The sequence below is a fragment of the Cervus elaphus genome, chromosome 33 (assembly GCF_910594005.1).
Source record: "Cervus elaphus chromosome 33, mCerEla1.1, whole genome shotgun sequence".
NCBI classification, from domain to species: domain Eukaryota; kingdom Metazoa; phylum Chordata; class Mammalia; order Artiodactyla; family Cervidae; genus Cervus; species Cervus elaphus.
In genome coordinates this window covers 31,711,401-31,725,513 of record NC_057847.1, presented here as the reverse complement: position 1 = coordinate 31,725,513, position 14,113 = coordinate 31,711,401, and the positions used below count along the sequence as shown (strand labels likewise).

The window sequence follows — 14,113 nt, the reverse complement described above, 5'->3', positions numbered from 1 at the left end:
GCTCCTCTCTCCATGGATTCTCCACGCAAGAATACTGGAGTGGGTTGCCATTTCCTTCTCCAAGATAGATAGATATATTGGAGGAATTTAGTAACTTAAAATTTTTAATAATACTTATTTTCATATCTAATTAGATTATCTTACTATCAGATTATGTTGTTTTGACCTCTGTGGAGGAAAACTAGATCCTTTATGGTTAATACTCAAGTTATAGAGATTAGTTAACTCCTTATCTCAATTCTATATAGGACAATTTGAATTCAGGTGTTTTAAAAAATCTGTTCTGTTAGTCACATGGACTGTAACATGATACTGCTGTAATGTTCCCCAGTATTTCCATTACTTAGTTTTATACTTCTCATAAACCAGTATTACTGAAATAACTTCCAGGATTAGAACTACAGTTTTTGATTTTTTGACCACATTCAATCTACAGGTACTGTGCTGAGTGCTCTATGTGCATTTCTATAATTCTTAAATGAACTGTGTGAGATAAATATTATTTTCCCAGTATTACATTTGAGGAAATGTACAGTATTACAATGTATAGTATTACATTTGAGGAAACTGAGACTCAAAGAAATGAAGTGACTTACCCAAGGCCTTCAGTTAAGCAAGTGATAGAAATATATTAGAAGCCAAAAGCCATCCATCCAGCCCAGAAGCCTGGGTTCTTCTCATGTAACAGGCTGTCCATATTGAGAAGTCTTTGACCAACAACACCAAGTAAATAATTTTATTGCAGTTCTTATAAAGTTGTTTCAACTATTCACTTCAACATAGATACCCACAGTTAGCAGCATGAAAAACGAGTAAAATCTCAAATGTCTGCCAATAGTTAATATATTATACATTAATATATTATGTATATTATCCATTAAACTTAGTATATTATACATTAAACAATATTGAAGAGTAGTTTCAAAGTTTTTTGATCATGATACAGAATTAGAAGCATGTCTTATATCAAAATCCAGTTATCACTTATGTATAAAATTTCAAGCATGAATTCATATTCTTTGCAGGTTTCAGGACTCATAGGTCTCCAAGCACAATTTTAAAAATACTGGCATAGACTATCTGCAATGAGGCAGACTATTTTTTATCAGAGACTAATCTAAAAGTTACTCCTCTTTCTTGAAAATAGCCAGGAACTATGAAAATCCTTCCCATTCCTATAGGGCCATGAAGCAGCTAAGCATAAGATGGCAGGCCAACTGGAGACACAGTAGTTTATAGAGGCTGCAACTTGCATAAATGAGCTCCCAGCAAAGAGAACAGAGAGACAGAGGACCATAGTGACCCAAATGGAGAATTCCAGAGTAATCAATAGCAGATCATTAGCAACTTCTAAAGCATATTGAAGGAAAGAAAGTCACTTTAGAAATATGGCCAAGACTTTCTTTTCAAACAAGTGCAAACTTAAAAACAAAGAACTATAAAATAATTTGCAGCTTATGGTATACTACTGCAAACTTAAAGAATTGCTGGATAATCTGCAATTTATAGGATAGGCCTTGGTATTAGGAAATGGCCTTCAACTATATATCAGTTTAGGGTCACAACAAGCAGAAATGATCAAGGATCAAAGTATCATACTGATACTAATCTGTTGAGAAATATTTCTATTGGGTATGTTTTTTAAAGATTTCCATAAATTTTATGGAGAATATTACTTTACCCTAACCACATATATGTTACCTATAGTTTGTTATAGACTCAAATTAATTTTTAACTCTTCACTATAATTCTCAGCCCACAGTTGCCATTTGTTCGTTTCAATTTTTCTGTTGCCTTTACAAATTTTTTTTTTAATCAATATATTTTTAGGGATGACTGTTGGTTGGGTTGGTCTCAAATGATGGTTGCCACCAAGTAGGCAGATAAGGTAAGCAGCATCTCACATATAATATTCCTTTAGCAAGAATTATTCTTGTTTGGCTATGCCTCACATCCATGTGAGGGAAGTCACCACATTATTAATGTTATTAATTATCTTATAATTAGTATAATACTTTACATTGTTATAGTAATATTATAATAATTATAGTAATTTTTATTATACCCATCATTAGCACAGTCACATAAAATGGTACTATTGCTAGATCTCCTCTGTGGAAAGCTTCCTCAGCTTTCCACTTGGCAGTAAATAGGGATTACATATAAGCTGTAGTTTTCAGGGCATGTGTCATCAAGATTTTAGTAAAGAACTATTTACATAACCAACCTATTAAGATAACCAATTCTAGTTCTTCTTTAGCATTGGACAGATGTAATCTTTCATGCGATTTCTGAACTTTATCCACCTATACTCACAACTTTATATGTCTCAAAATTCAAGCCACAGAAGGATGGAGCAGAAGGATCAGCACTCAGGAGATAGAAGATCCAGATAACTAGTAGTTCTGTCTTAATAGTCATGCATTGGATTTCCTCTTAGTGAAAGTAATAATATTAGGAAAGTCAGCAATCATTTTGGAATCTCAGTTTTCTTACAGGTAGAAAAGGGAAAACATTATTATCCTGGCCTTGATGAGCATAGTTGTTGTAGGAACTGAATGAGATAACAGATATGCAGATTCTTTATAAATTGAACTGCACTAATGTAAAAATAAAAGGGACTTCACTGTGCGGCCACTTTCTTCATCCCTGTGATCCTCACAAGCAAGTTATCAAAATATGTCTACCCATGATACTAATGAATTATTAGAACCACTTTCTTTGCCTCCTTCTTCACATCTATATTTGACAGCCAGTTGCCTCTAAAGATGATTCTTACCTCTTTCGTTTTCTCAGGTTGAATCCCCTTTCTTTGCAGTTTAAATTGTCTTCATTGAGAGATGTGCTCTGGTGAAATGCAAAGACTGCACTGTGTCATCATGTAGATCCAGACAACTGACAAACAGCTAAGGAATAAATACGAAAAACATTTCTTCGAACTGTAGACTTAAGAAAAGATTTTTTTTCAAGCCCATGTAGAACAAAGACTGCTACAATTTTGAATAATTTAACATTTCTATGACTTAATTGAGTTATCTCAATTAAAATCACAGTGAGAAAATTTCAGTAGAAAAATTGCCAGAGAAGAAATAATTAAAATAATTGCTATGTTTAAGAGGAAATTTCCTGAACTGAGCATATTGTTCATGCAAAAAATCTTAAATCATTATAATTTACAGTAATCATTTTCTTCACATTGCAAATACACAGTAACTACTCTGTTCCTAAATTGGTTGTGTGTGGCCTCTTGGTGAAGAAATGGTAGCTCCCTAAAGTAGAACAACTTGAATGTACTGATGCCAAGCATGCCGTGGTAATTAATTGCTTAGCAGTTCCCATATTATTATATTTGATTACAAACTCCACTAAAGCTAACAAGAATTTACTCCTCTGGAAATAGGAACTTTTAAAGGATTTAGGAGCTTGGCTTTATATCAAAAACAAAGAGTGTAAAAAAAAAAAGTGTGATTGGTTATTGAATATACAGTTATATATTTTTATATTGTCACCTCTATTAGGAAATTTACCTAGAAACACATAACCATTTTCTATTGTAAATTATTATAATTTTCTTTCATTTGTACCCTAAGGAAGAAAGGTACTTTGCATTTATATACCTGAAATTAAGATAATATCATATCTGTTACCACAGTGGGCATGGCAACAATGATTCCCGGGGGGACCAAGACTGAAAGTCTAAAAGTGGTTAATAGATTCTAGGGATATAGCTAATCAAGGTCAAGGTTGGGGGAGAGAGAGAGCAGTGAGTATGGGGAGAAGTTTAAAAAAATACCATAAGGAAGATATAGGAAGCCTACAAAGGTAGGAAATGAGGGCAGATAAATAAATTTGGTGCTAGGTCTATGATGGCCACAAAAATAGATGGGACAAGGAGCAGGGAGGCAAAAAAAAAAGTGTAAATCTGCAAAGGCTGTAAGCTAAGGAGACCAATTGAGTCTTTAAGAACTGCACCCTTTGCAGAGACCATGAGACCTGATTTGGGGGCAAACACTCCTTGGTCCTACAATTTATAGTCATATAAGAACTCACAGATATGTGATATAATGAACAGATATGCACTACAGTAAAGATTGCAATCTAGAGTTGGATTTAGAAAAGGCAGAGGAACCAGAGATCAAATTACCAGCATCTGCTGGATCATATAAAAAGCAAGGGAATTCCAGAAGAAAAAACATCTATTTCTGCTTCGTTGATTACACTAACGCCTTTAACTGGGTGGATGTGACAAACTGTGAAAAATTCTTCAAGAGATAGGATTACCAGGGTACCTTACCTGACTCCTGAGAAATCTGTATGCAGGTCAAGAAGCAACAGTTAGAACCGGACATGGAACAACAGACTGGTTCCAAGTTGGGAAAGGAGTATGTCAAGGCTGTATATTGTCACCCTGCTTATTTAACTTATATGCAGAGTTCATCATGCAAAATGCCAGGCTGGATGAAGCACAAGCTGGAATGAAGATTGCAGAGAGAAATATCTTTCTGCCACCCTTATGGCAGAAAGAAAAGAAGAACTAAAGAGCCTCTTGATGAAAGTGAAAGAGGAGAGTGAAAAAGTTGGCTTAAAACTCAACATTCAAAAAACATTCAAAAAAGATCATGGCATCCAGTCCCGTCACTTCATGGCAAATAGATGGGTAAACAATGGAAACAGTGACAGACTTTATTTTCTTTGGCTCCAAAATCGCTTCAGATGGTGACTGCAGCCATGAAATTAAAAGACACTTGCTCCTTGGAAGAAAAGCTATGACAAACCTAGACAGCATATTAAAAAAGCAGAGACATTACTTTGCTAACAAAGATACATCTAGTCAAAGTTATCATGTTTCCAGTAGTCATGTATGGATGTGGGAATTGGACTGTCAAGAAGACTGAGTGCTGAAGAATTGATGCTTTGAACTGTGGTGTTGGAGAAGACTCTTGAGAGATCCTTGGATTCCAAGATCAAACCAATCAATCCTAAAGGAAGTCAGTCCTGAATACTCATTGAAAGGGCTGACGCTGAAGCTCCAATACTTTGGCTACCTGATGCAAAGAGCTAACTTATTAGAAAAGACCCTCATGCTGGGAAAGACTGAAGGCAGGAGGAGAAGGGGACGACAGAGGATGAGGTGACTGGATGACATCACTCACTCAGTGGTCATGAGTTTGAGCAAACTCCGGGAGATGGTGAAGGACAGGGAAGCCTGGTGTGCTGCAGTCCATGGGGTCACAAAGAGTCATACATGACTGAGCGACTAAACAATAAGAACAAAGATTGCAATGGAAAGAAAGCACTAGTTCTTTTAAAGGTGTAATGTAAGTGAAATTTTCTTTTCTTTTTTCTTCTTTTTTTTGGCCAAGTCCCCTATTTATGACTTCCCCAATGTTTTGATAGTGAGCAGCAATATAGGCTACATTGACCCTAAGGTCTCTAAGTAGAGCACAGAGGCCCCAGTGTATGCTATTTTCAGTCATCATTGGAGAAATATAATAATTGCTCCAATTTTTGAGCCCTGTTTTGGCTATTACTGCCTAAGAAACTACCCAAAATTTAAAGACTCCATTTAAAACTTTGTGGCTTGGGAAAACAAAACTGTTATCTCTCGTATTGACTAAGCACATGTGAGTGGGTAATTCTCCTTTAGCGTTTAGGGTTGATTAGGGCTGCAGTTCTCTGGAAGTTTGAGTGACCTGGAGTATCCAAATGGCTCACTTATGTGAGTGCTGGAGATGAGGCTGTCAAACCAAGTTCTTTGCATTTCCCCCTCGTGACTTTTGTATGTGGCTTGGCTTCTCGTAGCTCAGTGGTTGGGCTCAAAGAACTTGAATTTCCAGCTTGTGCATGAAAGCTGCATATCTCTTAAGGCCCAGCCTTGGAGATTATGCAGCAGCATTGCTGCTGCATTCTCCTAGCCTGAGCAAGTCTCAGGAGAGGCCCAGATTCCGGGTGGGGAGAAGTAGACTCCACTGTTGGATGGGAGGTGTGGCAAAGAATGTGCTGCCATCTTTATTTCACTCCAGCTACCTGCTATGTGCCAAGTACTCTGGTAAGTGCTTTATCCACTCTATATTATATAAGCCTCAGAATCATCCTCAGTTTGTCATTTAGGAATTTGGAGATCAGAGATATTCAATTATAGAGTTAATAAATGAGTGAAGTGGGATCTGGATGCTAGTGCCTTTTTCTCCACAGCCTCAGTAAGCCATAGAGAAAGAGGATAGGAATGACAACAGCTTGTGCATTTGTTAAGTCAGTTGTATGGCTCTATTAGTGGATCCTGAATTGCTGGTTGAGTCCCCTTCCCCGTTCCCTTTAAGATTACAAAGTTTTATTGTTTTTTTAAGCTTCTAAGACTAAATTGTCTAGAAATTTCCAAGATACGGTTTTCTACACTAATTCACTTTGTTTCTCCTGAAAGTGAAAGTATTAGTCACTCAGTTCCATCTGTCTCTTTGCAACGTCATGGACTGTAGCCCGCCAGGCTCCTCTGTCCATTTAATTCTCCAGGCAAGAATACTGGAGTGGGTGGCCGTTTCCTCCTCCAGGGGATCTTCCTGACCCAGGGACTGAACTCAGGCTTTCTTCATTGCAAGCAGATTCTTTACCATCTGAGTCACCACGGATTCTTTCAAATAAATGAGTGTGTTGAGTTCTCGCCACACAGAAAATTACAAACAGAAATTACGGCAAATCTCATGCCTCTAAGTTTTTTAATCAAGTCCAGTTGTGGCCTGATCAAGTGTACTTAATGATAGAAACCTGTGGGTCATGTGCTTAGTTGAATTGAAAAAATCTATTATTATAACTAATTTAAATTCAAACCAACTGTATTGTAAAATATGCATAGATATCTAACACTTTAAACCTGTACAAATTATTCTCTTAAACACACTCATTACAAGTTTCCTTTATGTATTTCAGAATCCTTTTTAAGGCCATAAAAACTGTGTGAAAAATGGAGCCTTCAATCAAAAGTAGTTTTTGTCTATGTAAACAGTCAGTTGGATGGATTTCTTTTCTGCTTCAGTTTCCTTTTCCACCAAATAGATCAATTATGCGACTATGGCTTATGAAAAAGAGATATAGAAAAGTTGAAACTGTTTGAAGTTTTGAAACTCATTTGCGAGGAAAGATTAAAAGACTGGTGTGATGTAGTTTAGCCTTGAGAAGAAAAGATTGGGAAAAAGTAGGCTCAGTGATAGGAACTTGTGCATTCTATTTAAAGTAAGACAGATGTGAATGTGCCGAAATGACAGTGGGGTGGTTAGACTTCTTTACAGGTAAATTTCACCAGGGACAGTATTGTAAATTCCTGGCTTAGATTTTGAAATAAGGAAGTAGACTGTTAGCACTAGCACTTTTAAAAACAAGGAAGGTTCTCTTATAATCTCTAGCATTGAGGGAACAGATCCTACATGAATGCATGGAGACAGAGGCATTTGCTTGCAAAAGGCACTATGGATTATGATTTTATGAATGCTTGAGTGTGTCCTGGGGCTAATGATTGGGAATAAGAAGCCCAACAAAATTAACTAGCTTCCTCAAAGTCATTGGCTGTATCAACGATAACAAAACAGTATTAGATGTTTTCTTCCTTCTTTCTTCAGTTGGTAGATTCTACCCTGTGTAGAATGATAGAAGGGAAAAAAAATGAAAGAAGGAAGGAGAAAAGAAGAAAGAAGAGAAAATCAGAATGATCTAACTGCATTAAATGTATTCACTTCTTGTTTAGTCGCTAAGTCATGTCCAACTCTTCTGTGACCTCAAGGACTGTAGCCTGCCAGTCTCCTCTGTCCATAGCATTTTCCAGGCAGGAGTACTGGAGTGGGTTGCCATTTCATTTACATCCTCAGAAATTTAGTGGTATAATTTTCCTATTTTTGCTCACTAATAGGTCAGTGTGGATATTCAGCAAGCATCAGGCTTTGGAGGCCTCTCCTGAGTCTTCTGTTTCAAGCAGAGTGAATGGAGAGAGTACGTACTGATTTGTGGAGCAGGTTTTTATGGGTCATGTTTGTATGAGTCATTTGTCCAACTCTGTCATATGACCCTATCTTACTGAAAGTGAGGTTAGTATATGTAAGCTTAGCTGTGTGCCCAGGACTTTTGTATGTGTGTGCAGACAGGAGAAAAAGTAACACAGCCAATAACAAACCCAGAAGACTTTCTATCAGAGTTCTTCTTAAGCATGAACTTTGAAACTACCAATTAATACTAGAATGCTGTAGTGTTTCAAGCACAAAATAAATATTTTTATATTTAAAAATATACTTTAAGAACAAATGTTGAATTTTTTAGTGTGGACTTCTAATATAATTTCACTTGGAAAGTCAAACTTGCTATGAATTCCACTAGAAATTCTTAGGGCTGAGCAGTGAAATAGTGTAATTTTTAGCAAGTGCCAACCATTTCCATGTGAATGGAGCCTTTATTAAACATATTTTAACACTCCTGTGGGTTAATAATGTGTTAGCAGAAAAAGACATGTTGAGCTTAGTGCAGTTATCCTTCCATCCCAATTATACTGTGACATTAAATCTTGTGACATTTAATAAGAAAAGCCATTTCACCCATGGCTACTTCTAGTGCAGACGATTTATGCAACAGTGTTCCCATAGACAAAATTATGAAAAGAAGGCATTTCAACATGCTGACATGTCTAACTGCCCATGTAAATTAAATAAGGTGTAGCAAAATATATAAATTGTTAATATTATGATTACCTGGTATCTGAGACCAAAAAAAGAGAAATTAACAACCATGGCTTTTAAATTAATATTAAACAAATATAAATGGATAACTTATAGGAGAAGTTGCTTAGTTAATAGGGATCCAGGAAGTTATTTTTCCCCATGGGAGGTATTTAAAGCTTTTTTTGTAATGTGTATTCATCTGGCCTATAGCATAGCTTAACATTTGTTGAGAATTAAATTAATTTGACTTTAGAGTTAGAAGATGCCTTGATTACCTTAGAGAGTTGAAATTCTTATATCTGAGGTTGAATTCTTGATCTTTTAAATTAAGGTCTAAATTTTACTATTATGTATATGTGCTTAATCTGCCAGTGATTCTATAACCTATTTCTTTCCAAAGTGGTTGTATGTATAACACTGATTCTGAATTTACTGAGTTTTACAATTAAACCATTCATTTGGTATCAAGTAATAAGAAGAAAAAGTATGACTTTTGCTTAAATATTTGTTAAGGTACACATTCATTTCTATTTCTCATCTTTACACTATTGACATGATGGTAAATATGTGATAGAGAACAAATCATCAAATCAGACATTTAAAGGGCCACATTACACCTCAAATGATCAGAATGAATTTTTAATTGATTTTAATTTAAATAAATTTTTCAGTTGTTTTAGTTTTAAATCAGAGTCAGAGTTTTCAAGAGAAAATGTTAAGAGTCACATAGAGTTGTATTTTTGGTAAGCTGAGAGGTCTGGGGAGAAAAAGCTTTTTCCTCTGCCCTCTTATGTTCTATGACTGAGCCTGGGAATTAAACTGACAAAAGAGAGACGAACAGACAAAAAGCATACAGATTTTACTTAATGTTAATATTATTTTATGTACACAGAGCCTTTTGTATATAAGAAATAAAGGCCCAAGAAGCCGATAGGCTTGAGAACTTATATACCATTTTAATAAAGAATGATAAGTTATGGAGTTGTGACAAAGCAAAGGAAAAAGGGGTTTGGGCAGTAAATTGTGGAAAAGCAACCAGGAAATATATGAGGGAAACTAATGGAAAATAAGGATTGTTTTAGTAGGTTTGTCTGTACAGATTCATCTTAGGGTCAGCTCTCTGTCCCCAGTGAAAAGAATCTTCTCCTCTTCCTGTAGAGAGAGGGCATCTTTCTCACGGGAAATGTGTGCCCTACTTATTGATAGAAAGGGGGAGGTCAGGGAGCCCTTCCTGAATCTCAGCTCCTTGAGCTCAAAATAATCATATGAAAAAGTATTTGGGAATGGCATGTTCTGATTGCCTTAAGGATTTTGTATTATTTATTTAGTTAGTATATGTAAGGTAATTACATGTACATATAAATAGATAAATAGGAAAGATAACTAGCTAAATGAAGGCTTATCTTAATCAAATGGTCAAAAAATGACTATCGTTGAATTTCAGGCCCTGAAGAACTTTATACAGTGCTCAGATCCATAGCTTCCCCAAGGAAGCAGGGCAGCTGGTTTCCCTGGTGGCTCAGCTGGGAAAGAATCTGCCTGCCAATTCAGGCGACGCAAGAGATGTGGGTTTGATCCCTGGGTCGGGAAGATTCCCTGGAGAAGGAAATGGCAACCCACTCCAGTATTCTTGCCTGGAAAATTCCATGGACAGAGGAGTCTGGCTGGGCTACAGTCCATGAGGTTGCAAAGAGTCGGACACAACAGCACACATGTGTTCAGATCCATAGATAAGAAATGGCAGAATATTAGAATTGAAATAACCTTGATAGAATGATAACCATTCTGAAGACAGCCCCTATCTATGATAGTAGATTTAAAGGATAATGATCTTGAGATTAATAACTGCCTCCTATTATCATTATCTCAGAATCACTCCCTCACATTAATATAAGTGACACATATCCTCTAGATGAATTCAGTCTCATCTGGCAGGTGAATGACCCTCATTGACTTAGTGATGGGATTGGCTTCTAAGGATCCTAGAGTAATCTATGGTTAGAGAACAAATATCATTGCCCATTCCCATCCTAAATGTGCTTATTGAAAACAGGATCCATGACTTACTATACTATATTTATAACCTCATTGCTACTGTCTGTGTGATTACTTTGACACGACCAGTTATTGTGTAAATATTTTTGGAAATTTATATCCAAGCTAAATAGCTGTTTAGACATAGAAGCCAATAATAATCTATTTGCTTCTGTGTTTTCATGACTTAAAGGGAAACTGAAGAAATAAAAACTTAGCTCCCACTGGCAAGTCTTTATCAACGTGACAGCTTTTACTGGTCTAACTGGAAGTATATAGGGTGAGGTGTGGTAGTTTGGATTCTTTGGACTATCAATAACAGACCAATCCAAGCAGATTTCAGCAATAAGAAAGCAGAGCATAAAATAGGATGGGTGTAATAATTCAGTAATATTTTCACATTCTAGAGTTTGTATCTCTCTCCTCTCCATCAAGAATGTTGTCTTCATCTTGAAGCTGATTTCTCTTGGATTTAGAATGACTTTCAGTGGCTGCTACATACTCCCTTGTTCAAGTCAAGAAGGCGAAAGAGAGATTAACTTGAACTGTTCTCTAGTAAGAGATGGGGAGGATGTTCTCAGAGGTCACAGGCATGTGCTTCGTTATATCTTGTTGTCTGTTTTCGTGTCACATGCTTTTCTTGAACTTACTACTTTCTTTTTTTTTTTGAACTTACTACTTTCAAAGAGGATAGAATGCCCAAAGGCCAATCACAATAAGGTTAATCTCCCCAATTGCAGTTTTTCTTCTCTTGTAGGAGAGGAATGGAATGGATGTTGAGTGACCAATCACAGTGTTTACAATAATGCGATAAATGAGGAGAGAGATGATGGAGAAATAGATGTGGAATGAAGGCATTGGAGGTCCATTGGGACCACTCTTTTGCCAGAAATAGAGACGATACAAGCCAAACAAAACAGTGAAGATAAAAGAGGAGAAGAAATGACAAATCAAAAACGTTGCTATTTAGTCTAAGTTGTGTCTGACTCTTCTACAACCCCATAGACTGTAACCCACCAGGCTCCTCTGTCCTTGGGATTTCCCAAGCAAGAATACTAGAGTGGTTGCTATTTCCTTCTCCAGGGGATCTTCCCGACCCAAAGACTGAACCTGTGTCTCCTGCATTGGTAGGTGGATTCTTTACCACTGAGTCACCAGAGAAGCTCAAATCAAAAATCAGTAAGAAATGTTTCAGTTAAAAGAAAAAATGGAGTGCTAGACTTTTTCCAAAAATTTATGATTATTCATACAGATTCTTTATTTTTCTGAGATGATGAAGATATATTTTAAAAATATAAAAGAACAATAAGGCAACAGATAGCTCTGTCTTTTAATTAATGTTAACTCATGACTTGTGAAAAGGGTCGTATATGAGAAAGACATCCTATTGATTCTATTTCTATGGATGTATTTTTTTGGGCGGGGCATGGAAAGATTTAACCATATAAATGTCGACATATTGGATGGTTTGTTTTAAGTGGGAATACTATAGATAATGAAAAATTCAACTGTACTTAAAATCAATGAACTTGTCTTTGTGATAAGCCATAGTGGCTTCTCTGGTGTACACTGGAACATGCATGTTCTTTATAGAAAACCTATCTCCTTTCCTGGATTTCTGCTTCTAGAGAGAGATTTACTGTTTCATATTCAAAATTATATGCAGGTACCTGCTCTGAAACGTTTACTATCACTATCCAAATGTGTCACTATATAGACCTAGGGGACTAACAAGTTCCCCTGTTCCAAGGAGGAACTGTCACTAAGGCAGGCATGGTTAAATATCTGTAACCACAAGATTTCCTCTAATAGCATTTCAAATGGAAAATAAGAACCAAACCTGGTCGGTTCAGTTCAGTTCAGTTGCTCAGTCATGTCCTACTCTTTGCAACCCCATGAACGCCATGCACACCAGGCCTCCCTGTCCATCACCAACTCCCAGAGTTTACTCAAACTCATGTCCATTGAGTCAGTGATGCCATCCAACCATCTCATCCTCTGTCATCCCCTTCTCCTCCTGCCTTTAATCTTTCCCAGCATCAGGGTCTTTTCAAATGAGTCCACTCTTTGCATTAGGTGGCCAAAGTTTTGGAGTTTCAGCTTCAGCATCAGTCCTTCCAATGAACACCCAGGACTGATCTCCTTTAGGATGGACTGGTTGGATCTCCTTGCAGCCCAAGGGACTCTCAAGAGTCTTCTTAAACACCACAGTTCAAAAGCATCAATTCTTCGGCGCTCAGCTTTCTTTATAGTCCAACTCTCACATCCGTACATGACTACTGGAAAAGCCATAGCCTTGACTAGACAGACCTTTGTTGGCAAAGTAATGTCTTTGCTTTTTAATACGCTGTCTAGGTTGGTCATAACTTTTCTTCCAAGGAGTAAGGGTCTTTTTATTTCAAGTGGAAAGTAAGAGCCAAACCTGGTAGTAATAATCATTCCAAAGTGTCTACCCCTTTAACAAGTTTAATCCTGATCAGCCCAGACCTCAAAATCTAGGGAAAGGGACAGCTCTCCATGTTTGGAACAAGCATTTATAGCTAGTGATGGGACCAAAATGGAAGCTATATTTCATCCAATGTAGAATCTGGGGACTAAAACCTGTGTCTCAATCCAAGCAAATTGTGAGATGTTAGGGGTCTTAACCCTATGGGTGAGCCAAGGGTAAAGAATCTGCCTGCCAATGCAGGAGATATGGGAGACGCATGTTCAATCCTTGGGTTGGGAAGATTCCTTGGAATAGGAAATGACAACCCATTCCAGTTTTCTCTCCAGGAAAATTCCACAGACAGAGGAGCTTGACAGGCTACAGCCCATGGGAGTCACAAAGAGTCAGACATAGCTTAATAACTGGGCACACACAGGGGTCATAGAGCCAACATTAGGGCAAAAATTGGTATTTAGAAATTTTCTTCATGGTTTCAGATCTGTTCAATTACTCAGTCGTGTCCAACTCCTTGTGACCCCATTAACCACAGCACGCTGGGCCTCCCTGTCCATCACCAATTCCTGGCATTTACCCAAACTCATGTCCATTGAGTCGGTGATGCCATCCAACCATCTCATCCTCTGTTGTCCCCTTCTCCTCCTGCCCTCAATCTTTCCCAGCATCAGGGTCTTTTCAAATGAGTCAGCTCTTCGTATTAGGTGGCCAAAGTATTGGAGTTTCAGCTTCAACATCAGTCCTTCCAATGAACACCCAGGACTGATCTCCTTTAGAATGGACTGATTGGATCTCCTTGCAGTCCAAGGGACACTCAAGAGTCTTCATGGTTAATTTGGACAAAGAAGGGAAAACCGACTCTTTTTAAAAGTATTTCTTTATTTGACTGCACCTGTGTCTTAATTGCAGCATGCAAGATCTTTAACCTTCATTGCAGCTT

The 14,113-nt window shown here is 37.2% G+C and overlaps 1 protein-coding gene across 6 annotated transcripts in view; it reads left to right on the top strand.

Moving 5' to 3' along the window:
- B3GALT1 (beta-1,3-galactosyltransferase 1) overlaps nucleotides 1-14,113 on the top strand; it is a 599,692-nt gene that overhangs the window by 315,795 nt on the left and 269,784 nt on the right. For 2 of the 6 annotated variants that reach the window (XM_043894700.1, XM_043894703.1), the window contains exon 1: nucleotides 5,977-6,049. The exons of the other annotated variants lie outside the window; for them this stretch is intronic. The gene's annotated coding sequence lies outside the window, so the exon portion shown is untranslated. Of the gene's footprint in view, nucleotides 1-5,976; nucleotides 6,050-14,113 lie in introns of those variants that run through there. 6 annotated transcript variants of the gene reach the window in all.